This window comes from Rhinichthys klamathensis, unplaced genomic scaffold, assembly GCF_029890125.1.
Source record: "Rhinichthys klamathensis goyatoka isolate OS25496 unplaced genomic scaffold, OSU_Roscu_1.1 h1tg000035l_1, whole genome shotgun sequence".
Lineage (NCBI taxonomy): Eukaryota > Metazoa > Chordata > Actinopteri > Cypriniformes > Leuciscidae > Rhinichthys > Rhinichthys klamathensis.
The window spans coordinates 605,001-630,000 of NW_026606583.1; the positions used below are offsets into that span (position 1 = coordinate 605,001).

The 25,000-nt window shown below is 46.6% G+C and overlaps 28 non-coding genes across 28 annotated transcripts; all 28 read right to left on the bottom strand.

Moving 5' to 3' along the window:
* Positions 1 to 2,319: 2,319 nt before the first annotated feature.
* Positions 2,320 to 2,401, bottom strand: trnal-aag (transfer RNA leucine (anticodon AAG)). The gene has a single exon. It is a non-coding gene; the product is annotated as a tRNA-Leu (tRNA).
* Positions 2,402 to 2,892: 491 nt separating this feature from the next.
* Positions 2,893 to 2,974, bottom strand: trnal-uag (transfer RNA leucine (anticodon UAG)). The gene has a single exon. It is a non-coding gene; the product is annotated as a tRNA-Leu (tRNA).
* A 222-nt stretch (positions 2,975 to 3,196) lies between these two features.
* Positions 3,197 to 3,278, bottom strand: trnal-aag (transfer RNA leucine (anticodon AAG)). Its single transcript has one exon. It is a non-coding gene; the product is annotated as a tRNA-Leu (tRNA).
* Positions 3,279 to 3,769: 491 nt separating this feature from the next.
* Positions 3,770 to 3,851, bottom strand: trnal-uag (transfer RNA leucine (anticodon UAG)). Its single transcript has one exon. It is a non-coding gene; the product is annotated as a tRNA-Leu (tRNA).
* A 222-nt stretch (positions 3,852 to 4,073) lies between these two features.
* Positions 4,074 to 4,155, bottom strand: trnal-aag (transfer RNA leucine (anticodon AAG)). Its single transcript has one exon. It is a non-coding gene; the product is annotated as a tRNA-Leu (tRNA).
* A 490-nt stretch (positions 4,156 to 4,645) lies between these two features.
* trnal-uag (transfer RNA leucine (anticodon UAG)) lies at positions 4,646 to 4,727 on the bottom strand. The gene has a single exon. It is a non-coding gene; the product is annotated as a tRNA-Leu (tRNA).
* A 221-nt stretch (positions 4,728 to 4,948) lies between these two features.
* trnal-aag (transfer RNA leucine (anticodon AAG)) lies at positions 4,949 to 5,030 on the bottom strand. Its single transcript has one exon. It is a non-coding gene; the product is annotated as a tRNA-Leu (tRNA).
* Positions 5,031 to 5,521: 491 nt separating this feature from the next.
* On the bottom strand, positions 5,522 to 5,603 carry trnal-uag (transfer RNA leucine (anticodon UAG)). The gene has a single exon. It is a non-coding gene; the product is annotated as a tRNA-Leu (tRNA).
* Positions 5,604 to 5,825: 222 nt separating this feature from the next.
* On the bottom strand, positions 5,826 to 5,907 carry trnal-aag (transfer RNA leucine (anticodon AAG)). The gene has a single exon. It is a non-coding gene; the product is annotated as a tRNA-Leu (tRNA).
* Positions 5,908 to 6,397: 490 nt separating this feature from the next.
* trnal-uag (transfer RNA leucine (anticodon UAG)) lies at positions 6,398 to 6,479 on the bottom strand. The gene has a single exon. It is a non-coding gene; the product is annotated as a tRNA-Leu (tRNA).
* Positions 6,480 to 6,701: 222 nt separating this feature from the next.
* trnal-aag (transfer RNA leucine (anticodon AAG)) lies at positions 6,702 to 6,783 on the bottom strand. Its single transcript has one exon. It is a non-coding gene; the product is annotated as a tRNA-Leu (tRNA).
* Positions 6,784 to 7,769: 986 nt separating this feature from the next.
* trnal-uag (transfer RNA leucine (anticodon UAG)) lies at positions 7,770 to 7,851 on the bottom strand. Its single transcript has one exon. It is a non-coding gene; the product is annotated as a tRNA-Leu (tRNA).
* A 490-nt stretch (positions 7,852 to 8,341) lies between these two features.
* trnal-uag (transfer RNA leucine (anticodon UAG)) lies at positions 8,342 to 8,423 on the bottom strand. The gene has a single exon. It is a non-coding gene; the product is annotated as a tRNA-Leu (tRNA).
* A 793-nt stretch (positions 8,424 to 9,216) lies between these two features.
* Positions 9,217 to 9,298, bottom strand: trnal-uag (transfer RNA leucine (anticodon UAG)). The gene has a single exon. It is a non-coding gene; the product is annotated as a tRNA-Leu (tRNA).
* A 490-nt stretch (positions 9,299 to 9,788) lies between these two features.
* trnal-uag (transfer RNA leucine (anticodon UAG)) lies at positions 9,789 to 9,870 on the bottom strand. The gene has a single exon. It is a non-coding gene; the product is annotated as a tRNA-Leu (tRNA).
* A 1,436-nt stretch (positions 9,871 to 11,306) lies between these two features.
* On the bottom strand, positions 11,307 to 11,388 carry trnal-uag (transfer RNA leucine (anticodon UAG)). The gene has a single exon. It is a non-coding gene; the product is annotated as a tRNA-Leu (tRNA).
* A 222-nt stretch (positions 11,389 to 11,610) lies between these two features.
* Positions 11,611 to 11,692, bottom strand: trnal-aag (transfer RNA leucine (anticodon AAG)). Its single transcript has one exon. It is a non-coding gene; the product is annotated as a tRNA-Leu (tRNA).
* A 1,063-nt stretch (positions 11,693 to 12,755) lies between these two features.
* On the bottom strand, positions 12,756 to 12,837 carry trnal-uag (transfer RNA leucine (anticodon UAG)). Its single transcript has one exon. It is a non-coding gene; the product is annotated as a tRNA-Leu (tRNA).
* Positions 12,838 to 13,630: 793 nt separating this feature from the next.
* trnal-uag (transfer RNA leucine (anticodon UAG)) lies at positions 13,631 to 13,712 on the bottom strand. The gene has a single exon. It is a non-coding gene; the product is annotated as a tRNA-Leu (tRNA).
* A 490-nt stretch (positions 13,713 to 14,202) lies between these two features.
* On the bottom strand, positions 14,203 to 14,284 carry trnal-uag (transfer RNA leucine (anticodon UAG)). The gene has a single exon. It is a non-coding gene; the product is annotated as a tRNA-Leu (tRNA).
* A 1,436-nt stretch (positions 14,285 to 15,720) lies between these two features.
* On the bottom strand, positions 15,721 to 15,802 carry trnal-uag (transfer RNA leucine (anticodon UAG)). The gene has a single exon. It is a non-coding gene; the product is annotated as a tRNA-Leu (tRNA).
* Positions 15,803 to 16,022: 220 nt separating this feature from the next.
* Positions 16,023 to 16,104, bottom strand: trnal-aag (transfer RNA leucine (anticodon AAG)). Its single transcript has one exon. It is a non-coding gene; the product is annotated as a tRNA-Leu (tRNA).
* Positions 16,105 to 17,739: 1,635 nt separating this feature from the next.
* Positions 17,740 to 17,821, bottom strand: trnal-uag (transfer RNA leucine (anticodon UAG)). Its single transcript has one exon. It is a non-coding gene; the product is annotated as a tRNA-Leu (tRNA).
* Positions 17,822 to 18,614: 793 nt separating this feature from the next.
* Positions 18,615 to 18,696, bottom strand: trnal-uag (transfer RNA leucine (anticodon UAG)). The gene has a single exon. It is a non-coding gene; the product is annotated as a tRNA-Leu (tRNA).
* Positions 18,697 to 20,177: 1,481 nt separating this feature from the next.
* Positions 20,178 to 20,259, bottom strand: trnal-uag (transfer RNA leucine (anticodon UAG)). The gene has a single exon. It is a non-coding gene; the product is annotated as a tRNA-Leu (tRNA).
* Positions 20,260 to 21,695: 1,436 nt separating this feature from the next.
* trnal-uag (transfer RNA leucine (anticodon UAG)) lies at positions 21,696 to 21,777 on the bottom strand. The gene has a single exon. It is a non-coding gene; the product is annotated as a tRNA-Leu (tRNA).
* A 220-nt stretch (positions 21,778 to 21,997) lies between these two features.
* On the bottom strand, positions 21,998 to 22,079 carry trnal-aag (transfer RNA leucine (anticodon AAG)). Its single transcript has one exon. It is a non-coding gene; the product is annotated as a tRNA-Leu (tRNA).
* A 1,636-nt stretch (positions 22,080 to 23,715) lies between these two features.
* trnal-uag (transfer RNA leucine (anticodon UAG)) lies at positions 23,716 to 23,799 on the bottom strand. Its single transcript has one exon. It is a non-coding gene; the product is annotated as a tRNA-Leu (tRNA).
* Between the last annotated feature and the right edge of the window lie 1,201 nt (positions 23,800 to 25,000).

The following is a 25,000-nucleotide window of genomic DNA, read 5'->3' on the forward strand; positions in this document are numbered from 1 at the left end:
TACGTGCCTTGAAGGAGCACCTCGACAGGTGGAAAGGCCTCCTAAATACAGGGGGGACCCAGTTACACTCCTGGAGGCCCCCCTCCCTGCAGATTGCAATTCCATCTCTAATCAAACACACCTGAATTACCTAATCAAAGCCTTTGGGCCATCCTCCAAAATGGCAGCCAGCTGTGTCGCAGTTAAACTCAAAATCATGAGGTAGCTGTCAGATCACCAAAAAAATCTCAATGAGTCAAATTGGCTAACTCCATCATTATAGACTAGACATTTGTTATTATTATGTTTAAATTCATTTTTGAAGTGACATTATTCTGCCCTACAAAGCAAAAAGGCAGTAACTACGCAGAGTGCAGAACAGAGAAAAATGACTTTAAAGTTATCCTGTCATCCAGCCTAAGTAGTTGTAGGTAGATTATTGGACATGTGGCTGTTTTGTTACTTTATATTAGCTTATTCTTTGTACATATCAATCCTCATATTTAATTTGATATTTTACCCCTATTTTGCAGTTAATGTATTCTTGCTTTGTATTACTTACCAAAAACGTGGCACCATACCAAGGAAAAAGGCAGTAACTACAGATTCTCCAAAAACTATTTTGCCACAACTTGGGCTCTGGGTGTATTAGATACACTGTATTTGAAATAATTGGAACCATTTGGACAACATTTTTTTTCAACATTTTTGTGTTGCGAAACAAGTGTTGCGGAGCGGGTGTGTTACGGATACGTGGTGTAAATTTTTAGTAATCAAAAATCATGTCTAATTAATTGAAATCATGAAACTTTTATTATAAACTATTATTAAACTTATACAATATTTTAAAAATATTCTATGAATATTAAAAATAAAATATATTAAAATTCTAATATATTATTAATTACATTTCTTTTAATCATATGAAATTAAACAGACATTTTTGGTCAAACAACATGCTGCACAATGAGCTTTACTGTTAAAATTAAAACATTGAATAAAAATTATGTTTTAATCTTAATTTATTTGTATTAGTGTTAGTTTTATTATTGCATTGAGACGTTTCTAAATTCTACTGTACAACAGTAATATATTTCTGTCAAGTTAAACCGAACTTTTATTTTGACGGGTTGCCGTGAAGACCTTTGAGTTTCTGTGTTTATGACATGACGATAGTTTTTCTCAAATGAAGCGGTTAAATGCTCACAAAGTGACTTTAAGAGCGGATCTAGAGTCTGGAGAGTAAGTTCATGCAGTCGTGTCCTCATATAGGCAAAAAACAGCTTGAGCGTCACATGTGCTTCAGCGCGCGCGTGTGTTAAATGAAACTGCGCGTCGACTGCACCATTTATTCACAGAACATGTAGGATTTGTATTTAAATAGTACTATTATTGCGGTTTAATATTCACACAGACGTCTATCACGATTTAATTTCAAGTGTCCTGAAATGCTATATCGCGAAAATCATAGTAGCCTAACCGCTAAAGTTACTACATGGAGCTCTTGCACCTTTTTTCTTTCTTTCTGGAATATATGTTTTTTTCATTCTTTCAGGGGAGGGGGGTAGTTTGGTAGGGGAACAATTAGGGGAAGTTGGAAGGGTGAAATCTCAAATGTTAAAAACGTCCCGCGAGGATGCCCAAAAATCAGCTGTGTGTTCACCATGGCAACAGTAACTACACTGCGCAGAAACACTGTTATTTTTTGTTAGGTAAAACATAACAAGAATACAGTAATGGATGTTACTGTACTCTTGCTTTGTTTTACTAGGGTTTTTTGCAGTTACTGTACAAACGACTACCATTTTTATCCAAAACGACACACATTTGAGATAAGATGTTTTGTCACATAACAAAGGATGCCTTGAATGTCATGAAAATGATAATAACTCATTTTTGACCAAAAATGCAGTTACTGCCTTTTTGCTTTGTAGGGCAGTATTGCTGTCCCTGATTCAAGAGGGTGCAGATTTTCAGCCGCTTTTGCGCCTTTTCGGAGCACACTTAAGGTGTCTGGCCCTCTTTAAAATCACTGCTGTTAGCAGTGGGATTCGAACCCACGCCCCCGAAGAGACTAGAGCCTAAATCCAGCGCCTTAGACCCCTCGGCCACGCTACCCTGACATGGCTCGTTTCGTGGGCCGTTTTCTGGCCATTTTTTTTTTCATAAATAGATTAAACGTTGGGTGCGGACCTTCATCGTCAGGCTCTGAAGCACGCCGAGTTCGGCCAAGGAAAGCAAAAGCGGCAGGGTTTGGAAGAGACCGGGAGCAAGCAGTGTCACTTCTCCAGTGTTTTCGCTTAGGCATAGCAGCCACGAGTGCCTTCTAAAATGCTGTCTTGGCAGCGGTGGGATTCGAACCCACGCCCCCAAAGAGACTGGAGCCTTAATCCAGCGCCTTAGACCGCTCGGCCACGCTACCTTGTGAGGGCACCTTCCGTGGGCCATTTTCGCCAATTTTTTCTTTTAATGTCTCTCTTCTCCACAGTTAAATCCGTCGAAATTCTACGTGCCTTGAAGGAGCACCTCGACAGGTGGAAAGGCCTCCTAAATACAGGGGGGACGCAGTTACACTCCTGGAGGCCCCCCTCCCTGCAGATTGCAATTCCATCTCTAATCAAACACACCTGAATTACCTAATCAAAGCCTTTGGGCCATCCTCCAAAATGGCAGCCAGCTGTGTCGCAGGTAAACTCAAAATCATGAGGTAGCTGTCAGATCACCAAAAAAATCTCAATGAGTCAAATTGGCTAACTCCATCATTATAGACTACACATTTGTTATTATTATGTTTAAATTCATTTTTGAAGTGACATTATTGCTGTCCCTGATTCAAGAGGGTGCAGATTTTCAGCCGCTTTTGCGCCTTTTCGGAGCACTCTTAAAGTGTCTGGCCCTCTTTAAAATCACTGCTGGCAGCGGTGGGATTCGAACCCACGCCCCCGAAGAGACTGGAGCCTAAATCCAGCGCCTTAGACCCCTCGGCCACGCTACCCTGACGTGGCTCGATTCGTGGGCCGTTTTCTGGCCATTTTTTTTTTCATAAATAGATTAAACGTTGGGTGCGGACCTTCATCGTCAGGTTCTGAAGCACGCCGAGTTTGGCCAAGGAAAGCAAAAGCGGCAGGGTTTGGAAGAGTCCGGGAGCAAGCAGTGTCACTTCTCCAGTGTTTTCGCTTAGGCATAGCAGCCACGAGTGCCTTCTAAAATGCTGTCTTGGCAGCGGTGGGATTCTAACCCACGGCCCCGGAGAGACTGGAGCCTTAATCCAGCGCCTTAGACCGCTCGGCCACGCTGCCTTGTGAGGGCACCTTCCGTGGGCCATTTTCGCCAATTTTTTCTTTTAATGTCTCTCTTCTCCACAGTTAAATCCGTCGAAATTCTACGTGCCTTGAAGGAGCACCTCGACAGGTGGAAAGGCCTCCTAAATAAAGGGGGGATGCAGTTACACTCCTGGAGGCCCCCCTCCCTGCAGATTGCAATTCCATCTCTAATCAAACACACCTGAATTACCTAATCAAAGCCTTTGGGCCATCCTCCAAAATGGCAGCCAGCTGTGTCGCAGTTAAACTCAAAATCATGAGGTAGCTGTCAGATCACCAAAAAAATCTCAATGAGTCAAATTGGCTAACTCCATCATTATAGACTAGACATTTGTTATTATTATGTTTAAATTCATTTTTGAAGTGACATTATTGCTGTCCCTGATTCAAGAGGGTGCAGATTTTCAGCCGCTTTTGCGCCTTTTCGGAGCACACTTAAGGTGTCTGGACCTCTTTAAAATCACTGCTGGCAGCGGTGGGATTCGAACCCACGCCCCCGAAGAGACTGGAGCCTAAATCCAGCGCCTTAGACCCCTCGGCCACGCTACCCTGATGTGGCTCGATTCGTGGGCCGTTTTCTGGCCATTTTTTTTTTCATAAATAGATTAAACGTTGGGTGCGGACCTTCATTGTCAGGCTCTGAAGCACGCCGAGTTCGGCCAAGGAAAGCAAAAGCGGCAGGGTTTGGAAGAGACCGGGAGCAAGCAGTGTCACTTCTCCAGTGTTTTCGCTTAGGCATAGCAGCCACGAGTGCCTTCTAAAATGCTGTCTTGGCAGCGGTGGGATTCGAACCCACGCCCCCGGAGAGACTGGAGCCTTAATCCAGCGCCTTGGACCGCTCGGCCACGCTACCTTGTGAGGGCACCTTCCGTGGGCCATTTTCGCCAATTTTTTCTTTTAATGTCTCTCTTCTCCACAGTTAAATCCGTCGAAATTCTACGTGAATTGAAGGAGCACCTCGACAGGTGGAAAGGCCTCCTAAAAACAGGGGGGACGCAGTTACACTCCTGGAGGCCCCCTCCCAGCAGATTGCAATTCCATCTCTAATCAAACACACCTGAATTACCTAATCAAAGCCTTTGGGCCATCCTCCAAAATGGCAGCCAGCTGTGTCGCAGTTAAACTCAAAATCATGAGGTAGCTGTCAGATCACCAAAAAAATCTCAATGAGTCAAATTGGCTAACTCCATCATTATAGACTAGACATTTGTTATTATTATGTTTAAATTCATTTTTGAAGTGACATTATTACCATCCCTGATTCAAGAAGGTGCAGATTTTCAGCCGCTTTTGCGCCTTTTCGGAGCACTCTTAAGGTGTCTGGCCCTCTTTAAAATCACTGCTGGCAGCGGTGGGATTCTAACCCACGACCCCGAAGAGACTGGAGCCTAAATCCAGCGCCTTAGACCCCTCGGCCACGCTACCCTGACGTGGATCGATTCGTGGGCCGTTTTCTGGCCATTTTTTTTTCATAAATATATTAAACGTTGGGTGCGGACCTTCATTGTCAGGCTCTGAAGCACGCCGAGTTCGGCCAAGGAAAGCAAAAGCGGCAGGGTTTGGAAGAGACCGGGAGCAAGCAGTGTCACTTCTCCAGTGTTTTCGCTTAGGCATAGCAGCCACGAGTGCCTTCTAAAATGCTGTCTTGGCAGCGGTGGGATTCGAACCCACGCCCCCGGAGAGACTGGAGCCTTAATCCAGCGCCTTAGACCGCTCGGCCACGCTACCTTGTGAGGGCACCTTCCGTGGGCCATTTTCGCCAATTTTTTCTTTTAATGTCTCTCTTCTCCACAGTTAAATCCGTCGAAATTCTACGTGAATTGAAGGAGCACCTCGACAGGTGGAAAGGCCTCCTAAATAAAGGGGGGACGCAGTTACACTCCTGGAGGCCCCCCTCCCTGCAGATTGCAATTCCATCTCTAATCAAACACACCTGAATTACCTAATCAAAGCCTTTGGGCCATCCTCCAAAATGGCAGCCAGCTGTGTCGCAGTTAAACTCAAAATCATGAGGTAGCTGTCAGATCACCAAAAAAATCTAAATGAGTCAAATTGGCTAACTCCATCATTATAGACTAGACATTTGTTATTATTATGTTTAAATTCATTTTTGAAGTGACATTATTGCTGTCCCTGATTCAAGAGGGTGCAGATTTTCAGCCGCTTTTGCGCCTTTTCGGAGCACACTTAAGGTGTCTGGACCTCTTTAAAATCACTGCTGGCAGCGGTGGGATTCGAACCCACGCCCCCGAAGAGACTGGAGCCTAAATCCAGCGCCTTAGACCCCTCGGCCACGCTACCCTGATGTGGCTCGATTCGTGGGCCGTTTTCTGGCCATTTTTTTTTTCATAAATAGATTAAACGTTGGGTGCGGACCTTCATTGTCAGGCTCTGAAGCACGCCGAGTTCGGCCAAGGAAAGCAAAAGCGGCAGGGTTTGGAAGAGACCGGGAGCAAGCAGTGTCACTTCTCCAGTGTTTTCGCTTAGGCATAGCAGCCACGAGTGCCTTCTAAAATGCTGTCTTGGCAGCGGTGGGATTCGAACCCACGCCCCCGGAGAGACTGGAGCCTTAATCCAGCGCCTTAGACCGCTCGGCCACGCTACCTTGTGAGGGCACCTTCCGTGGGCCATTTTCGACAATTTTTTCTTTTAATGTCTCTCTTCTCCACAGTTAAATCCGTCGAAATTCTACGTGAATTGAAGGAGCACCTCGACAGGTGGAAAGGCCTCCTAAAAACAGGGGGGACGCAGTTACACTCCTGGAGGCCCCCTCCCTGCAGATTGCAATTCCATCTCTAATCAAACACACCTGAATTACCTAATCAAAGCCTTTGGGCCATCCTCCAAAATGGCAGCCAGCTGTGTCGCAGTTAAACTCAAAATCATGAGGTAGCTGTCAGATCACCAAAAAAATCTCAATGAGTCAAATTGGCTAACTCCATCATTATAGACTAGACATTTGTTATTATTATGTTTAAATTCATTTTTGAAGTGACATTATTACCATCCCTGATTCAAGAAGGTGCAGATTTTCAGCCGCTTTTGCGCCTTTTCGGAGCACTCTTAAGGTGTCTGGCCCTCTTTAAAATCACTGCTGGCAGCGGTGGGATTCTAACCCACGACCCCGAAGAGACTGGAGCCTAAATCCAGCGCCTTAGACCCCTCGGCCACGCTACCCTGACGTGGATCGATTCGTGGGCCGTTTTCTGGGCATTTTTTTTTTCATAAATAGATTAAACGTTGGGTGCGGACCTTCATCGTCAGGCTCTGAAGCACGCCGAGCTCGGCCAAGGAAAGCAAAAGCGGCAGGGTTTGGAAGAGTCCGGGAGCAAGCAGTGTCACTTCTCCAGTGTTTTCGCTTAGGCATAGCAGCCACGAGTGCCTTCTAAAATGCTGTCTTGGCAGCGGTGGGATTCGAACCCACGCCCCCGAAGAGACTGGAGCCTTAATCCAGCGCCTTAGACCGCTCGGCCACGCTACCTTGTGAGGGCACCTTCCGTGGTCCATTTTCGCCAATTTTTTCTTTTAATGTCTCTCTTCTCCACAGTTAAATCCGTCGAAATTCTACGTGCCTTGAAGGAGCACCTCGACAGGTGGAAAGGCCTCCTAAATACAGGGGGGACGCAGTTACACTCCTGGAGGCCCCCTCCCTGCAGATTGCAATTCCATCTCTAATCAAACACACCTGAATTACCTAATCAAAGCCTTTGGGCCATCCTCCAAAATGGCAGCCAGCTGTGTCGCAGTTAAACTCAAAATCATGAGGTAGCTGTCAGATCACCGAAAAAATCTAAATGAGTCAAATTGGCTAACTCCATCATTATAGACTAGACATTTGTTATTATTATGTTTAAATTCATTTTTGAAGTGACATTATTGCTGTCCCTGATTCAAGAGGGTGCAGATTTTCAGCCGCTTTTGCGCCTTAGACCCAGCGCCTTAGACCCAGCGCCTTAGACCGCTAGGCCACGCTACCTTGTGAGGGCACCTTCCGTGGGCCATTTTCGCCAATTTTTTCTTTTAATGTCTCTCTTCTCCACAGTTAAATCCGTCGAAATTCTACGTGCCTTGAAGGAGCACCTCGACAGGTGGAAAGGCCTCCTAAATATAGGGGGGACGCAGTTACACTCCTGGAGGCCCCCCTCCCTGCAGATTGCAATTCCATCTCTAATCAAACACACCTGAATTACCTAATCAAAGCCTTTGGGCCATCCTCCAAAATGGCAGCCAGCTGTGTCGCAGTTAAACTCAAAATCATGAGGTAGCTGTCAGATCACCAAAAAAATCTCAATGAGTCAAATTGGCTAACTCCATCATTATAGACTAGACATTTGTTATTATTATGTTTAAATTCATTTTTGAAGTGACATTATTACCGTCCCTGATTCAAGAGGGTGCAGATTTTCAGCCGCTTTTGCGCCTTTTCGGAGCACTCTTAAGGTGTCTGGCCCTCTTTAAAATCACTGCTGGCAGCGGTGGGATTCAAACCCACGCCCCCGAAGAGACTGGAGCCTAAATCCAGCGCCTTAGACCCCTCGGCCACGCTACCCTGACGTGGCTCGATTCGTGGGCCGTATTCGCCAATTTTTTCTTTTAATGTCTCTCTTCTCCACAGTTAAATCCGTCGAAATTCTACGTGCCTTGAAGGAGCACCTCGACAGGTGGAAAGGCCTCCTAAATACAGGGGGGACGCAGTTACACTCCTGGAGGCCCCCTCCCTGCAGATTGCAATTCCATCTCTAATCAAACACACCTGAATTACCTAATCAAAGCTTTTGGGCCATCCTCCAAAATGGCAGCCAGCTGTGTCGCAGTTAAACTCAAAATCATGAGGTAGCTGTCAGATCACCAAAAAAATCTCAATGAGTCAAATTGGCTAACTCCATCAGTATAGACTAGACATTTGTTATTATAATGTTTAAATTCATTTTTGAAGTGACATTATTGCTGTCCCTGATTCAAGAGGGTGCAGATTTTCAGCCGCTTTTGCGCCTTTTCGGAGCACTCTTAAGGTGTCTGGCCCTCTTTAAAATCACTGCTGGCAGCGGTGGGATTCGAACCCACGCCCCCAAAGAGACTGGAGCCTAAATCCAGCGCCTTAGACCCCTCGGCCACGCTACCCTGACGTGGCTCGATACGTGGGCCGTTTTCTGGCCATTTTTTTTCATAAATAGATTAAACGTTGGGTGCGGACCTTCATCGTCAGGCTCTGAAGCACGCCGAGTTCGGCCAAGGAAAGCAAAAGCGGCAGGGTTTGGAAGAGACCGGGAGCAAGCAGTGTCACTTCTCCAGTGTTTTCGCTTAGGCATAGCAGCCACGAGTGCCTTCTAAAATGCTGTCTTGGCAGCGGTGGGATTCGAACACACGCCCCCGAAGAGACTGGAGCCTTAATCCAGCGCCTTAGACCGCTCGGCCACGCTACCTTGTGAGGGCACCTTCCGTGGGCCATTTTCGCCAATTTTTTCTTTTAATGTCTCTCTTCTCCACAGTTAAATCCGTCGAAATTCTACGTGCCTTGACGGAGCACCTCGACAGGTAGAAAGGCCTCCTAAATACAGGGGGGACGCAGTTACACTCCTGGAGGCCCCCCTCCCTGCAGATTGCAATTCCATCTCTAATCAAACACACCTGAATTACCTAATCAAAGCCTTTGGGCCAACCTCCAAAATGGCAGCCAGCTGTGTCGCAGTTAAACTCAAAATCATGAGGTAGCTGTCAGATCACCAAAAAAATCTCAATGAGTCAAATTGGCTAACTCCATCATTATAGACTAGACATTTGTTATTATTATGTTTAAATTCATTTTTGAAGTGACATTATTGCTGTCCCTGATTCAAGAGGGTGCAGATTTTCAGCCGCTTTTGCGCCTTTTCGGAGCACACTTACGGTGTCTGGCCCTCTTTAAAATCACTGCTGGCAGCGGTGGGATTCAAACCCACGCCCCCGAAGAGACTGGAGCCTAAATCCAGCGCCTTAGACCCCTCGGCCACGCTACCCTGACGTGGCTCGATTCGTGGGCCGTATTCGCCAATTTTTTCTTTTAATGTCTCTCTTCTCCACAGTTAAATCCGTCGAAATTCTACGTGCCTTGAAGGAGCACCTCGACAGGTGGAAAGGCCTCCTAAATACAGGGGGGACGCAGTTACACTCCTGGAGGCCCCCTCCCTGCAGATTGCAATTCCATCTCTAATCAAACACACCTGAATTACCTAATCAAAGCTTTTGGGCCATCCTCCAAAATGGCAGCCAGCTGTGTCGCAGTTAAACTCAAAATCATGAGGTAGCTGTCAGATCACCAAAAAAATCTCAATGAGTCAAATTGGCTAACTCCATCAGTATAGACTAGACATTTGTTATTATAATGTTTAAATTCATTTTTGAAGTGACATTATTGCTGTCCCTGATTCAAGAGGGTGCAGATTTTCAGCCGCTTTTGCGCCTTTTCGGAGCACTCTTAAGGTGTCTGGCCCTCTTTAAAATCACTGCTGGCAGCGGTGGGATTCGAACCCACGCCCCCAAAGAGACTGGAGCCTAAATCCAGCGCCTTAGACCCCTCGGCCACGCTACCCTGACGTGGCTCGATACGTGGGCCGTTTTCTGGCCATTTTTTTTCATAAATAGATTAAACGTTGGGTGCGGACCTTCATCGTCAGGCTCTGAAGCACGCCGAGTTCGGCCAAGGAAAGCAAAAGCGGCAGGGTTTGGAAGAGACCGGGAGCAAGCAGTGTCACTTCTCCAGTGTTTTCGCTTAGGCATAGCAGCCACGAGTGCCTTCTAAAATGCTGTCTTGGCAGCGGTGGGATTCGAACACACGCCCCCGAAGAGACTGGAGCCTTAATCCAGCGCCTTAGACCGCTCGGCCACGCTACCTTGTGAGGGCACCTTCCGTGGGCCATTTTCGCCAATTTTTTCTTTTAATGTCTCTCTTCTCCACAGTTAAATCCGTCGAAATTCTACGTGCCTTGACGGAGCACCTCGACAGGTGGAAAGGCCTCCTAAATACAGGGGGGACGCAGTTACACTCCTGGAGGCCCCCCTCCCTGCAGATTGCAATTCCATCTCTAATCAAACACACCTGAATTACCTAATCAAAGCCTTTGGGCCAACCTCCAAAATGGCAGCCAGCTGTGTCGCAGTTAAACTCAAAATCATGAGGTAGCTGTCAGATCACCAAAAAAATCTCAATGAGTCAAATTGGCTAACTCCATCATTATAGACTAGACATTTGTTATTATTATGTTTAAATTCATTTTTGAAGTGACATTATTACCGTCCCTGATTCAAGAGGGTGCAGATTTTCAGCCGCTTTTGCGCCTTTTCGGAGCACTCTTAAGGTGTCTGGCCCTCTTTAAAATCACTGCTGGCAGCGGTGGGATTCGAACCCACACTCCCGAAGAGACTGGAGCCTAAATCCAGCGCCTTAGACCCCTCGGCCAGCGGTGGGATTCGAACCCACGCCTCCGAAGAGACTGGAGCCTTAATCCAGCGCCTTAGACCGCTCGGCCACGCTACCTTGTGAGGGCACCTTCCGTGGGCCATTTTCGCCAATTTTTCCTTTTAATGTTTCTCTTCTCCACAGTTAAATCCGTCGAAATTCTACGTGCCTTGAAGGAGCACCTCGACAGGTGGAAAGGCCTCCTAAATACAGGGGGGACGCAGTTACACTCCTGGAGGCCCCCCTCCCTGCAGATTGCAATTCCATCTCTAATCAAACACACCTGAATTACCTAATCAAAGCCTTTGGGCCATCCTCCAAAATGGCAGCCAGCTGTGTCGCAGTTAAACTCAAAATCATGAGGTAGCTGTCAGATCACCAAAAAAATCTCAATGAGTCAAATTGGCTAACTCCATCATTATAGACTAGACATTTGTTATTATTATGTTTAAATTCATTTTTGAAGTGACATTATTACCATCCCTGATTCAAGAAGGTGCAGATTTTCAGCCGCTTTTGCGCCTTTTCGGAGCACTCTTAAGGTGTCTGGCCCTCTTTAAAATCACTGCTGGCAGCGGTGGGATTCTAACCCACGACCCCGAAGAGACTGGAGCCTAAATCCAGCGCCTTAGACCCCTCGGCCACGCTACCCTGACGTGGATCGATTCGTGGGCCGTTTTCTGGGCATTTTTTTTTTCACAAATAGATTAAACGTTGGGTGCGGACCTTCATCGTCAGGCTCTGAAGCACGCCGAGTTCGGCCAAGGAAAGCAAAAGCGGCAGGGTTTGGAAGAGTCCGGGAGCAAGCAGTGTCACTTCTCCAGTGTTTTCGCTTAGGCATAGCAGCCACGAGTGCCTTCTAAAATGCTGTCTTGGCAGCGGTGGGATTCGAACCCACGCCCCCGAAGAGACTGGAGCCTTAATCCAGCGCCTTAGACCGCTCGGCCACGCTACCTTGTGAGGGCACCTTCCGTGGTCCATTTTCGCCAATTTTTTCTTTTAATGTCTCTCTTCTCCACAGTTAAATCCGTCGAAATTCTACGTGCCTTGAAGGAGCACCTCGACAGGTGGAAAGGCCTCCTAAATATAGGGGGGACGCAGTTACACTCCTGGAGGCCCCCCTCCCTGCAGATTGCAATTCCATCTCTAATCAAACACACCTGAATTACCTAATCAAAGCCTTTGGGCCATCCTCCAAAATGGCAGCCAGCTGTGTCGCAGTTAAACTCAAAATCATGAGGTAGCTGTCAGATCACCAAAAAAATCTCAATGAGTCAAATTGGCTAACTCCATCATTATAGACTAGACATTTGTTATTATTATGTTTAAATTCATTTTTGAAGTGACATTATTACCGTCCCTGATTCAAGAGGGTGCAGATTTTCAGCCGCTTTTGCGCCTTTTCGGAGCACTCTTAAGGTGTCTGGCCCTCTTTAAAATCACTGCTGGCAGCGGTGGGATTCAAACCCACGCCCCCGAAGAGACTGGAGCCTAAATCCAGCGCCTTAGACCCCTCCGCCACGCTACCCTGACGTGGCTCGATTCGTGGGCCGTATTCGCCAATTTTTTCTTTTAATGTCTCTCTTCTCCACAGTTAAATCCGTCGAAATTCTACGTGCCTTGAAGGAGCACCTCGACAGGTGGAAAGGCCTCCTAAATACAGGGGGGACGCAGTTACACTCCTGGAGGCCCCCTCCCTGCAGATTGCAATTCCATCTCTAATCAAACACACCTGAATTACCTAATCAAAGCTTTTGGGCCATCCTCCAAAATGGCAGCCAGCTGTGTCGCAGTTAAACTCAAAATCATGAGGTAGCTGTCAGATCACCAAAAAAATCTCAATGAGTCAAATTGGCTAACTCCATCAGTATAGACTAGACATTTGTTATTATAATGTTTAAATTCATTTTTGAAGTGACATTATTGCTGTCCCTGATTCAAGAGGGTGCAGATTTTCAGCCGCTTTTGCGCCTTTTCGGAGCACTCTTAAGGTGTCTGGCCCTCTTTAAAATCACTGCTGGCAGCGGTGGGATTCGAACCCACGCCCCCAAAGAGACTGGAGCCTAAATCCAGCGCCTTAGACCCCTCGGCCACGCTACCCTGACGTGGCTCGATACGTGGGCCGTTTTCTGGCCATTTTTTTTCATAAATAGATTAAACGTTGGGTGCGGACCTTCATCGTCAGGCTCTGAAGCACGCCGAGTTCGGCCAAGGAAAGCAAAAGCGGCAGGGTTTGGAAGAGACCGGGAGCAAGCAGTGTCACTTCTCCAGTGTTTTCGCTTAGGCATAGCAGCCACGAGTGCCTTCTAAAATGCTGTCTTGGCAGCGGTGGGATTCGAACACACGCCCCCGAAGAGACTGGAGCCTTAATCCAGCGCCTTAGACCGCTCGGCCACGCTACCTTGTGAGGGCACCTTCCGTGGGCCATTTTCGCCAATTTTTTCTTTTAATGTCTCTCTTCTCCACAGTTAAATCCGTCGAAATTCTACGTGCCTTGACGGAGCACCTCGACAGGTGGAAAGGCCTCCTAAATACAGGGGGGACGCAGTTACACTCCTGGAGGCCCCCCTCCCTGCAGATTGCAATTCCATCTCTAATCAAACACACCTGAATTACCTAATCAAAGCCTTTGGGCCAACCTCCAAAATGGCAGCCAGCTGTGTCGCAGTTAAACTCAAAATCATGAGGTAGCTGTCAGATCACCAAAAAAATCTCAATGAGTCAAATTGGCTAACTCCATCATTATAGACTAGACATTTGTTATTATTATGTTTAAATTCATTTTTGAAGTGACATTATTGCTGTCCCTGATTCAAGAGGGTGCAGATTTTCAGCCGCTTTTGCGCCTTTTCGGAGCACACTTACGGTGTCTGGCCCTCTTTAAAATCACTGCTGGCAGCGGTGGGATTCAAACCCACGCCCCCGAAGAGACTGGAGCCTAAATCCAGCGCCTTAGACCCCTCGGCCACGCTACCCTGACGTGGCTCGATTCGTGGGCCGTATTCGCCAATTTTTTCTTTTAATGTCTCTCTTCTCCACAGTTAAATCCGTCGAAATTCTACGTGCCTTGAAGGAGCACCTCGACAGGTGGAAAGGCCTCCTAAATACAGGGGGGACGCAGTTACACTCCTGGAGGCCCCCTCCCTGCAGATTGCAATTCCATCTCTAATCAAACACACCTGAATTACCTAATCAAAGCTTTTGGGCCATCCTCCAAAATGGCAGCCAGCTGTGTCGCAGTTAAACTCAAAATCATGAGGTAGCTGTCAGATCACCAAAAAAATCTCAATGAGTCAAATTGGCTAACTCCATCAGTATAGACTAGACATTTGTTATTATAATGTTTAAATTCATTTTTGAAGTGACATTATTGCTGTCCCTGATTCAAGAGGGTGCAGATTTTCAGCCGCTTTTGCGCCTTTTCGGAGCACTCTTAAGGTGTCTGGCCCTCTTTAAAATCACTGCTGGCAGCGGTGGGATTCGAACCCACACCCCCAAAGAGACTGGAGCCTAAATCCAGCGCCTTAGACCCCTCGGCCACGCTACCCTGACGTGGCTCGATACGTGGGCCGTTTTCTGGCCATTTTTTTTCATAAATAGATTAAACGTTGGGTGCGGACCTTCATCGTTAGGCTCTGAAGCACGCCGAGTTCGGCCAAGGAAAGCAAAAGCGGCAGGGTTTGGAAGAGACCGGGAGCAAGCAGTGTCACTTCTCCAGTGTTTTCGCTTAGGCATAGCAGCCACGAGTGCCTTCTAAAATGCTGTCTTGGCAGCGGTGGGATTCGAACACACGCCCCCGAAGAGACTGGAGCCTTAATCCAGCGCCTTAGACCGCTCGGCCACGCTACCTTGTGAGGGCACCTTCCGTGGGCCATTTTCGCCAATTTTTTCTTTTAATGTCTCTCTTCTCCACAGTTAAATCCGTCGAAATTCTACGTGCCTTGACGGAGCACCTCGACAGGTGGAAAGGCCTCCTAAATACAGGGGGGACGCAGTTACACTCCTGGAGGCCCCCCTCCCTGCAGATTGCAATTCCATCTCTAATCAAACACACCTGAATTACCTAATCAAAGCCTTTGGGCCAACCTCCAAAATGGCAGCCAGCTGTGTCGCAGTTAAACTCAAAATCATGAGGTAGCTGTCAGATCACCAAAAAAATCTCAATGAGTCAAATTGGCTAACTCCATCATTATAGACTAGACATTTGTTATTATTATGTTTAAATTCATTTTTGAAGTGACATTATTACCGTCCCTGATTCAAGAGGGTGCAGATTTTCAGCCGCTTTTGCGCCTTTTCGGAGCACTCTTAAGGTGTCTGGCCCTCTTTAAAATCACTGCTGGCAGCGGTGGGATTCGAACCCACACTCCCGAAGAGACTGGAGCCTAAATCCAGCGCCTTAGACCCCTCGGCCAGCGGTGGGATTCGAACCCACGCCTCCGAAGAGACTGGAGCCTTAATCCAGCGCCTTAGACCGCTCGGCCACGCTACCTTGTGAGGGCACCTTCCGTGGGCCATTTTCGCCAATTTTTCCTTTTAATGTTTCTCTTCTCCACAGTTAAATCCGTCGAAATTCTACGTGCCTTGAAGGAGCACCTCGACAGGTGGAAAGGCCTCCTAAATACAGGGGGGACGCAGTTACACTCCTGGAGGCCCCCCTCCCTGCAGATTGCAATTCCATCTCTAATCAAACACACCTGAATTACCTAATCAAAGCCTTTGGGCCATCCTCCAAAATGGCAGCCAGCTGTGTCGCAGTTAAACTCAAAATCATGAGGTAGCTGTCAGATCACCAAAAAAATCTCAATGAGTCAAATTGGCTAACTCCATCATTATAGACTAGACATTTGTTATTATTATGTTTAAATTCATTTTTGAAGTGACATTATTACCATCCCTGATTCAAGAAGGTGCAGATTTTCAGCCGCTTTTGCGCCTTTTCGGAGCACTCTTAAGGTGTCTGGCCCTCTTTAAAATCACTGCTGGCAGCGGTGGGATTCTAACCCACGACCCCGAAGAGACTGGAGCCTAAATCCAGCGCCTTAGACCCCTCGGCCACGCTACCCTGACGTGGCTCGATACGTGGGCCGTTTTCTGGCCATTTTTTTTCATAAATAGATTAAACGTTGGGTGCGGACCTTCATCGTCAGGCTCTGAAGCACGCCGAGTTCGGCCAAGGAAAGCAAAAGCGGCAGGGTTTGGAAGAGACCGGGAGCAAGCAGTGTCACTTCTCCAGTGTTTTCGCTTAGGCATAGCAGCCACGAGTGCCTTCTAAAATGCTGTCTTGGCAGCGGTGGGATTCGAACCCACGCCCCCGAAGAGACTGGAGCCTTAATCCAGCGCCTTAGACCGCTCGGCCACGCTACCTTGTGAGGGCACCTTCCGTGGTCCATTTTCGCCAATTTTTTCTTTTAATGTCTCTCTTCTCCACAGTTAAATCCGTCGAAATTCTACATGCCTTGAAGGAGCACCTCGACAGGTGGAAAGGCCTCCTAAATACAGGGGGGACGCAGTTACACTCCTGGAGGCCCCCCTCCCTGCAGATTGCAATTCCATCTCTAATCAAACACACCTGAATTACCTAATCAAAGCCTTTGGGCCATCCTCCAAAATGGCAGCCAGCTGTGTCGCAGTTAAACTCAAAATCATGAGGTAGCTGTCAGATCACCAAAAAAATCTCAATGAGTCAAATTGGCTAACTCCATAATTATAGACTAGACATTTGTTATTATTATGTTTAAATTCATTTTTGAAGTGACATTATTACCGTCCCTGATTCAAGAGGGTGCAGATTTTCAGCCGCTTTTGCGCCTTTTCGGAGCACTCTTAAGGTGTCTGGCCCTCTTTAAAATCACTGCTGGCAGCGGTGGGATTCGAACCCACGCCCCCGAAAAGACTGGAGCCTTAATACAGCGCCTTAGACCCCTCGGCCACTCTACCCTGACGTGGCTCGATTCGTGGGCCGTTTTCGCCAACTTTTTCTTTTAATGTCTCTCTTCTCCACAGTTAAATCCGTCGAAATTCTACGTGCCTTGAAGGAGCACCTCGACAGGTGGAAAGGCCTCCTAAATACAGGGGGGACGCAGTTACACTCCTGGAGGCCCCCTCCCTGCAGATTGCAATTCCATCTCTAATCAAACACACCTGAATTACCTAATCAAAGCCTTTGGGCCATCCTCCAAAATGGCAGCCAGCTGTGTCGCAGTTAAACTCAAAATCATGAGGTAGCTGTCAGATCACCAAAAAAATCTCAATGAGTCAAATTGGCTAACTCCATCATTATAGACTAGACATTTGTTATTATTATGTTTAAATTCATTTTTGAAGTGACATTATTACCGTCCCTGATTCAAGAGGGTGCAGATTTTCAGCCGCTTTTGCGCCTTTTCGGAGCACTCTTAAGGTGTCTGGCCCTCTTTAAAATTACTGCTGGCAGCGGTGGGATTCGAACCCACGCCCCCGAAAAGACTGGAGCCTTAATACAGCGCCTTAGACCCCTCGGCCACTCTACCCTGACGTGGCTCGATTCGTGGGCCGTTTTCGCCAACTTTTTCTTTTAATGTCTCTCTTCTCCACAGTTAAATCCGTCGAAATTCTACGTGCCTTGAAGGAGCACCTCGACAGGTGGAAAGGCCTCCTAAATACAGGGGGGACGCAGTTACACTCCTGGAGGCCCCCTCCCTGCAGATTGCAATTCCATCTCTAATCAAACACACCTGAATTACCTAATCAAAGCTTTTGGGCCATCCTCCAAAATGGCAGCCAGCTGTGTCGCAGTTAAACTCAAAATCATGAGGTAGCTGTCAGATCACCAAAAAAATCTCAATGAGTCAAATTGGCTAACTCCATCAGTATAGACTAGACATTTGTTATTATAATGTTTAAATTCATTTTTGAAGTGACATTATTGCTGTCCCTGATTCAAGAGGGTGCAGATTTTCAGCCGCTTTTGCGCCTTTTCGGAGCACTCTTAAGGTGTCTGGCCCTCTTTAAAATCACTGCTGGCAGCGGTGGGATTCGAACCCACGCCCCCAAAGAGACTGGAGCCTAAATCCAGCGCCTTAGACCCCTCGGCCACGCTACCCTGACGTGGCTCGATACGTGGGCCGTTTTCTGGCCATTTTTTTTCATAAATAGATTAAACGTTGGGTGCGGACCTTCATCGTCAGGCTCTGAAGCACGCCGAGTTCGGCCAAGGAAAGCAAAAGCGGCAGGGTTTGGAAGAGACCGGGAGCAAGCAGTGTCACTTCTCCAGTGTTTTCGCTTAGGCATAGCAGCCACGAGTGCCTTCTAAAATGCTGTCTTGGCAGCGGTGGGATTCGAACACACGCCCCCGAAGAGACTGGAGCCTTAATCCAGCGCCTTAGACCGCTCGGCCACGCTACCTTGTGAGGGCACCTTCCGTGGGCCATTTTCGCCAATTTTTTCTTTTAATGTCTCTCTTCTCCACAGTTAAATCCGTCGAAATTCTACGTGCCTTGACGGAGCACCTCGACAGGTGGAAAGGCCTCCTAAATACAGGGGGGACGCAGTTACACTCCTGGAGGCCCCCCTCCCTGCAGATTGCAATTCCATCTCTAATCAAACACACCTGAATTACCTAATCAAAGCCTTTGGGCCAACCTCCAAAATGGCAGCCAGCTGTGTCGCAGTTAAACTCAAAATCATGAGGTAGCTGTCAGATCACCAAAAAAATCTCAATGAGTCAAATTGGCTAACTCCATCATTATAGACTAGACATTTGTTATTATTATGTTTAAATTCATTTTTGAAGTGACATTATTGCTGTCCCTGATTCAAGAGGGTGCAGATTTTCAGCCGCTTTTGCGCCTTTTCGGAGCACACTTACGGTGTCTGGCCCTCTTTAAAATCACTGCTGGCAGCGGTGGGATTCAAACCCACGCCCCCGAAGAGACTGGAGCCTAAATCCAGCGCCTTAGACCCCTCGGCCACGCTACCCTGACGTGGCTCGATTCGTGGGCCGTATTCGCCAATTTTTTCTTTTAATGTCTCTCTTCTCCACAGTTAAATCCGTCGAAATTCTACGTGCCTTGAAGGAGCACCTCGACAGGTGGAAAGGCCTCCTAAATACAGGGGGGACGCAGTTACACTCCTGGAGGCCCCCTCCCTGCAGATTGCAATTCCATCTCTAATCAAACACACCTGAATTACCTAATCAAAGCTTTTGGGCCATCCTCCAAAATGGCAGCCAGCTGTGTCGCAGTTAAACTCAAAATCATGAGGTAGCTGTCAGATCACCAAAAAAATCTCAATGAGTCAAATTGGCTAACTCCATCAGTATAGACTAGACATTTGTTATTATAATGTTTAAATTCATTTTTGAAGTGACATTATTGCTGTCCCTGATTCAAGAGGGTGCAGATTTTCAGCCGCTTTTGCGCCTTTTCGGAGCACTCTTAACCCTTTAAGTGTCACCCCCCTTTTTTTGAATATACATGAAAATGCACATTTCTAACTTAAATGGTTGTAATTCAAGAATGCTTTGGAATATAGACGTAAGATTGGTCTTGTTTTAAAGAAGACATTTGGCAGATTTTTGTAGAAGTGAAATAAATTAAGAAAGTGAAACAGAAAAAAAGTTATAGAAGTTTGAGTTTATGAAAATGTACAATGTAAAAAAAAAAAATTATTCATATTTTATATAAAATACATATTTTCAAAACCTGGGCGACTCTAAAACTGCAAAAAAATCAAAGCCAAAAATCTGAACAAGTTGTGTTTCAAATTTTAGGTTGATATCTCAAAAAATGAGCTTTCAGTAAGATTTTGTTTGGGCGCAGTACCAAACTTTTTCACTAGATGACAACCAGACTCCATTACTGCCCATATAAGGGCGCCTCCATTTCCATATGTGTTTTGAGTGATATGAACCATTATTTCCACAATTTTCATACAATTTATGAAGTAGACATCCTATTCAGAAGTAATATGAGAAGTTTGGCAGATTTTGATATGATTTCAACCTCTAAGAAACATAAAAAGAACACGCATGTGCGTTTTAGCTTCCTGCCACATCATATAATTTTTTTCTTTATATAAAAAAAAAAATTCAGACTTTTTTTTTTAAATAATTGAATGGATGCTATCTTTTGAACTCTTGGCATGAAAACAAACTGAGATTTCTACCCTTCTTTCATGATTTTTCATGTTCATCATTATTTCAAAATAAAGGTCTAAGAGTATGAAAATATTATTGTTGCAAATTGATAAATTACGGCTCCTCTGTAATTTATTTTGAAAATCAATCACCAAATATGGAAACTAGAGATTGTAAGCTTTCAAATGATATATAGTTTGTCAAGATTAGTTTAGGTTTAGTATAGGATATTACTGTTTTAAAAATGTAAAGGATTTGGGCCCACCGGTGGGCCCGTGACACTTAAGGGGTTAAGGTGTCTGGCCCTCTTTAAAATCACTGCTGGCAGCGGTGGGATTCGAACCCACACCCCCAAAGAGACTGGAGCCTAAATCCAGCGCCTTAGACCCCTCGGCCACGCTACCCTGACGTGGCTCGATACGTGGGCCGTTTTCTGGCCATTTTTTTTCATAAATAGATTAAACGTTGGGTGCGGACCTTCATCGTTAGGCTCTGAAGCACGCCGAGTTCGGCCAAGGAAAGCAAAAGCGGCAGGGTTTGGAAGAGACCGGGAGCAAGCAGTGTCACTTCTCCAGTGTTTTCGCTTAGGCATAGCAGCCACGAGTGCCTTCTAAAATGCTGTCTTGGCAGCGGTGGGATTCGAACACACGCCCCCGAAGAGACTGGAGCCTTAATCCAGCGCCTTAGACCGCTCGGCCACGCTACCTTGTGAGGGCACCTTCCGTGGGCCATTTTCGCCAATTTTTTCTTTTAATGTCTCTCTTCTCCACAGTTAAATCCGTCGAAATTCTACGTGCCTTGACGGAGCACCTCGACAGGTGGAAAGGCCTCCTAAATACAGGGGGGACGCAGTTACACTCCTGGAGGCCCCCCTCCCTGCAGATTGCAATTCCATCTCTAATCAAACACACCTGAATTACCTAATCAAAGCCTTTGGGCCAACCTCCAAAATGGCAGCCAGCTGTGTCGCAGTTAAACTCAAAATCATGAGGTAGCTGTCAGATCACCAAAAAAATCTCAATGAGTCAAATTGGCTAACTCCATCATTATAGACTAGACATTTGTTATTATTATGTTTAAATTCATTTTTGAAGTGACATTATTACCGTCCCTGATTCAAGAGGGTGCAGATTTTCAGCCGCTTTTGCGCCTTTTCGGAGCACTCTTAAGGTGTCTGGCCCTCTTTAAAATCACTGCTGGCAGCGGTGGGATTCGAACCCACACTCCCGAAGAGACTGGAGCCTAAATCCAGCGCCTTAGACCCCTCGGCCAGCGGTGGGATTCGAACCCACGCCTCCGAAGAGACTGGAGCCTTAATCCAGCGCCTTAGACCGCTCGGCCACGCTACCTTGTGAGGGCACCTTCCGTGGGCCATTTTCGCCAATTTTTCCTTTTAATGTTTCTCTTCTCCACAGTTAAATCCGTCGAAATTCTACGTGCCTTGAAGGAGCACCTCGACAGGTGGAAAGGCCTCCTAAATACAGGGGGGACGCAGTTACACTCCTGGAGGCCCCCCTCCCTGCAGATTGCAATTCCATCTCTAATCAAACACACCTGAATTACCTAATCAAAGCCTTTGGGCCATCCTCCAAAATGGCAGCCAGCTGTGTCGCAGTTAAACTCAAAATCATGAGGTAGCTGTCAGATCACCAAAAAAATCTCAATGAGTCAAATTGGCTAACTCCATCATTATAGACTAGACATTTGTTATTATTATGTTTAAATTCATTTTTGAAGTGACATTATTACCATCCCTGATTCAAGAAGGTGCAGATTTTCAGCCGCTTTTGCGCCTTTTCGGAGCACTCTTAAGGTGTCTGGCCCTCTTTAAAATCACTGCTGGCAGCGGTGGGATTCTAACCCACGACCCCGAAGAGACTGGAGCCTAAATCCAGCGCCTTAGACCCCTCGGCCACGCTACCCTGACGTGGCTCGATACGTGGGCCGTTTTCTGGCCATTTTTTTTCATAAATAGATTAAACGTTGGGTGCGGACCTTCATCGTCAGGCTCTGAAGCACGCCGAGTTCGGCCAAGGAAAGCAAAAGCGGCAGGGTTTGGAAGAGACCGGGAGCAAGCAGTGTCACTTCTCCAGTGTTTTCGCTTAGGCATAGCAGCCACGAGTGCCTTCTAAAATGCTGTCTTGGCAGCGGTGGGATTCGAACCCACGCCCCCGAAGAGACTGGAGCCTTAATCCAGCGCCTTAGACCGCTCGGCCACGCTACCTTGTGAGGGCACCTTCCGTGGTCCATTTTCGCCAATTTTTTCTTTTAATGTCTCTCTTCTCCACAGTTAAATCCGTCGAAATTCTACATGCCTTGAAGGAGCACCTCGACAGGTGGAAAGGCCTCCTAAATACAGGGGGGACGCAGTTACACTCCTGGAGGCCCCCCTCCCTGCAGATTGCAATTCCATCTCTAATCAAACACACCTGAATTACCTAATCAAAGCCTTTGGGCCATCCTCCAAAATGGCAGCCAGCTGTGTCGCAGTTAAACTCAAAATCATGAGGTAGCTGTCAGATCACCAAAAAAATCTCAATGAGTCAAATTGGCTAACTCCATAATTATAGACTAGACATTTGTTATTATTATGTTTAAATTCATTTTTGAAGTGACATTATTACCGTCCCTGATTCAAGAGGGTGCAGATTTTCAGCCGCTTTTGCGCCTTTTCGGAGCACTCTTAAGGTGTCTGGCCCTCTTTAAAATCACTGCTGGCAGCGGTGGGATTCGAACCCACGCCCCCGAAAAGACTGGAGCCTTAATACAGCGCCTTAGACCCCTCGGCCACTCTACCCTGACGTGGCTCGATTCGTGGGCCGTTTTCGCCAACTTTTTCTTTTAATGTCTCTCTTCTCCACAGTTAAATCCGTCGAAATTCTACGTGCCTTGAAGGAGCACCTCGACAGGTGGAAAGGCCTCCTAAATACAGGGGGGACGCAGTTACACTCCTGGAGGCCCCCTCCCTGCAGATTGCAATTCCATCTCTAATCAAACACACCTGAATTACCTAATCAAAGCCTTTGGGCCATCCTCCAAAATGGCAGCCAGCTGTGTCGCAGTTAAACTCAAAATCATGAGGTAGCTGTCAGATCACCAAAAAAATCTCAATGAGTCAAATTGGCTAACTCCATCATTATAGACTAGACATTTGTTATTATTATGTTTAAATTCATTTTTGAAGTGACATTATTACCGTCCCTGATTCAAGAGGGTGCAGATTTTCAGCCGCTTTTGCGCCTTTTCGGAGCACTCTTAAGGTGTCTGGCCCTCTTTAAAATTACTGCTGGCAGCGGTGGGATTCGAACCCACGCCCCCGAAAAGACTGGAGCCTTAATACAGCGCCTTAGACCCCTCGGCCACTCTACCCTGACGTGGCTCGATTCGTGGGCCGTTTTCGCCAACTTTTTCTTTTAATGTCTCTCTTCTCCACAGTTAAATCCGTCGAAATTCTACGTGCCTTGAAGGAGCACCTCGACAGGTGGAAAGGCCTCCTAAATACAGGGGGGACGCAGTTACACTCCTGGAGGCCCCCCTCCCTGCAGATTGCAATTCCATCTCTAATCAAACACACTTGAATTACCTAATCAAAGCCTTTGGGCCATCCTCCAAAATGGCAGCCAGCTGTGTCGCAGTTAAACTCAAAATCATGAGGTAGCTGTCAGATCACCAAAAAAATCTCAATGAGTCAAATTGGCTAACTCCATCATTATAGACTAGACATTTGTTATTATTATGTTTAAATTCATTTTTGAAGTGACATTATTGCTGTCCCTGATTCAAGAGGGTGCAGATTTTCAGCCGCTTTTGCGCCTTTTCGGAGCACACTTACGGTGTCTGGCCCTCTTTAAAATCACTGCTGGCAGCAGTGGGATTCGAACCCACGCCCCAAAAAAGAGACTGGAGCCTAAATCCAGCGCCTTAGACCCCTCGGCCATGCTACCCTGACGAGGTTCGTTTCGTGGGCCTTTTTCTGGCCATTTTTTTTTTCATAAATAGATTAAACGTTGGGTGCGTACCTTCATCGTCAGGCTCTGAAGCACGCCGAGTTCGGCCAAGGAAAGCAAAAGCGGCAGGGTTTGGAAGAGACCGGGAGCAAGCAGTGTCACTTCTTCAGTGTTTTCGCTTAGGCATAGCAGCCACAAGTGCCTTCTAAAATGCTGTCTTGGCAGCGGTGGGATTCGAACCCACGCCCCCGAAGAGACTGGAGCCTTCATCCAGCGCCTTAGACCGCTCGGCCACGCTACCTTGTGAGGGCACCTTCCGTGGGCCATTTTCGCCAATTTTTTCTTTTAATGTTTCTCTTCTCCACAGTTAAATCCGTCGAAATTCTACGTGCCTTGAAGGAGCACCTCGACAGGTGGAAAGGCCTCCTAAATACAGGGGGGACGCAGTTACACTCCTGGAGGCCCCCTCCCTGCAGATTGCAATTCCATCTCTAATCAAACACACCTGAATTACCTAATCAAAGCCTTTGGGCCATCCTCCAAAATGGCAGCCAGCTGTGTCGCAGTTAAACTCAAAATCATGAGGTAGCTGTCAGATCACCAAAAAAATCTAAATGAGTCAAATTGGCTAACTCCATCATTATAGACTAGACATTTGTTATTATTATGTTTAAATTCATTTTTGAAGTGACATTATTGCTGTCCCTGATTCAAGAGGGTGCAGATTTTCAACCGCTTTTGCGCCTTAGACCCAGCGCCTTAGACCGCTCGGCTACGCTACCTTGTGAGGGCACCTTCCGTGGGCCATTTTCGCCAATTTTTTCTTTTAATGTCTCTCTTCTCCACAGTTAAATCCGTCGAAATTCTACGTGCCTTGAAGGAGCACCTCGACAGGTGGAAAGGCCTCCTAAATAAAGGGGGGATGCAGTTACACTCCTGGAGGCCCCCCTCCCTGCAGATTGCAATTCCATCTCTAATCAAACACACCTGAATTACCTAATCAAAGCTAGAGCTGTCACGATATCTACTTTTTGTTGTGCGATATATTGCACCAAAATTAATTGCGATAAACGATATTATTGTAATTTTCAGACCATTTTATGCCACTGATTACATAATGACAATATAATAGCATAATAATGCAAGTACACTGTTTCAAAGAACAAAGAACATTTTATTCTTATTCTATTCAATATTT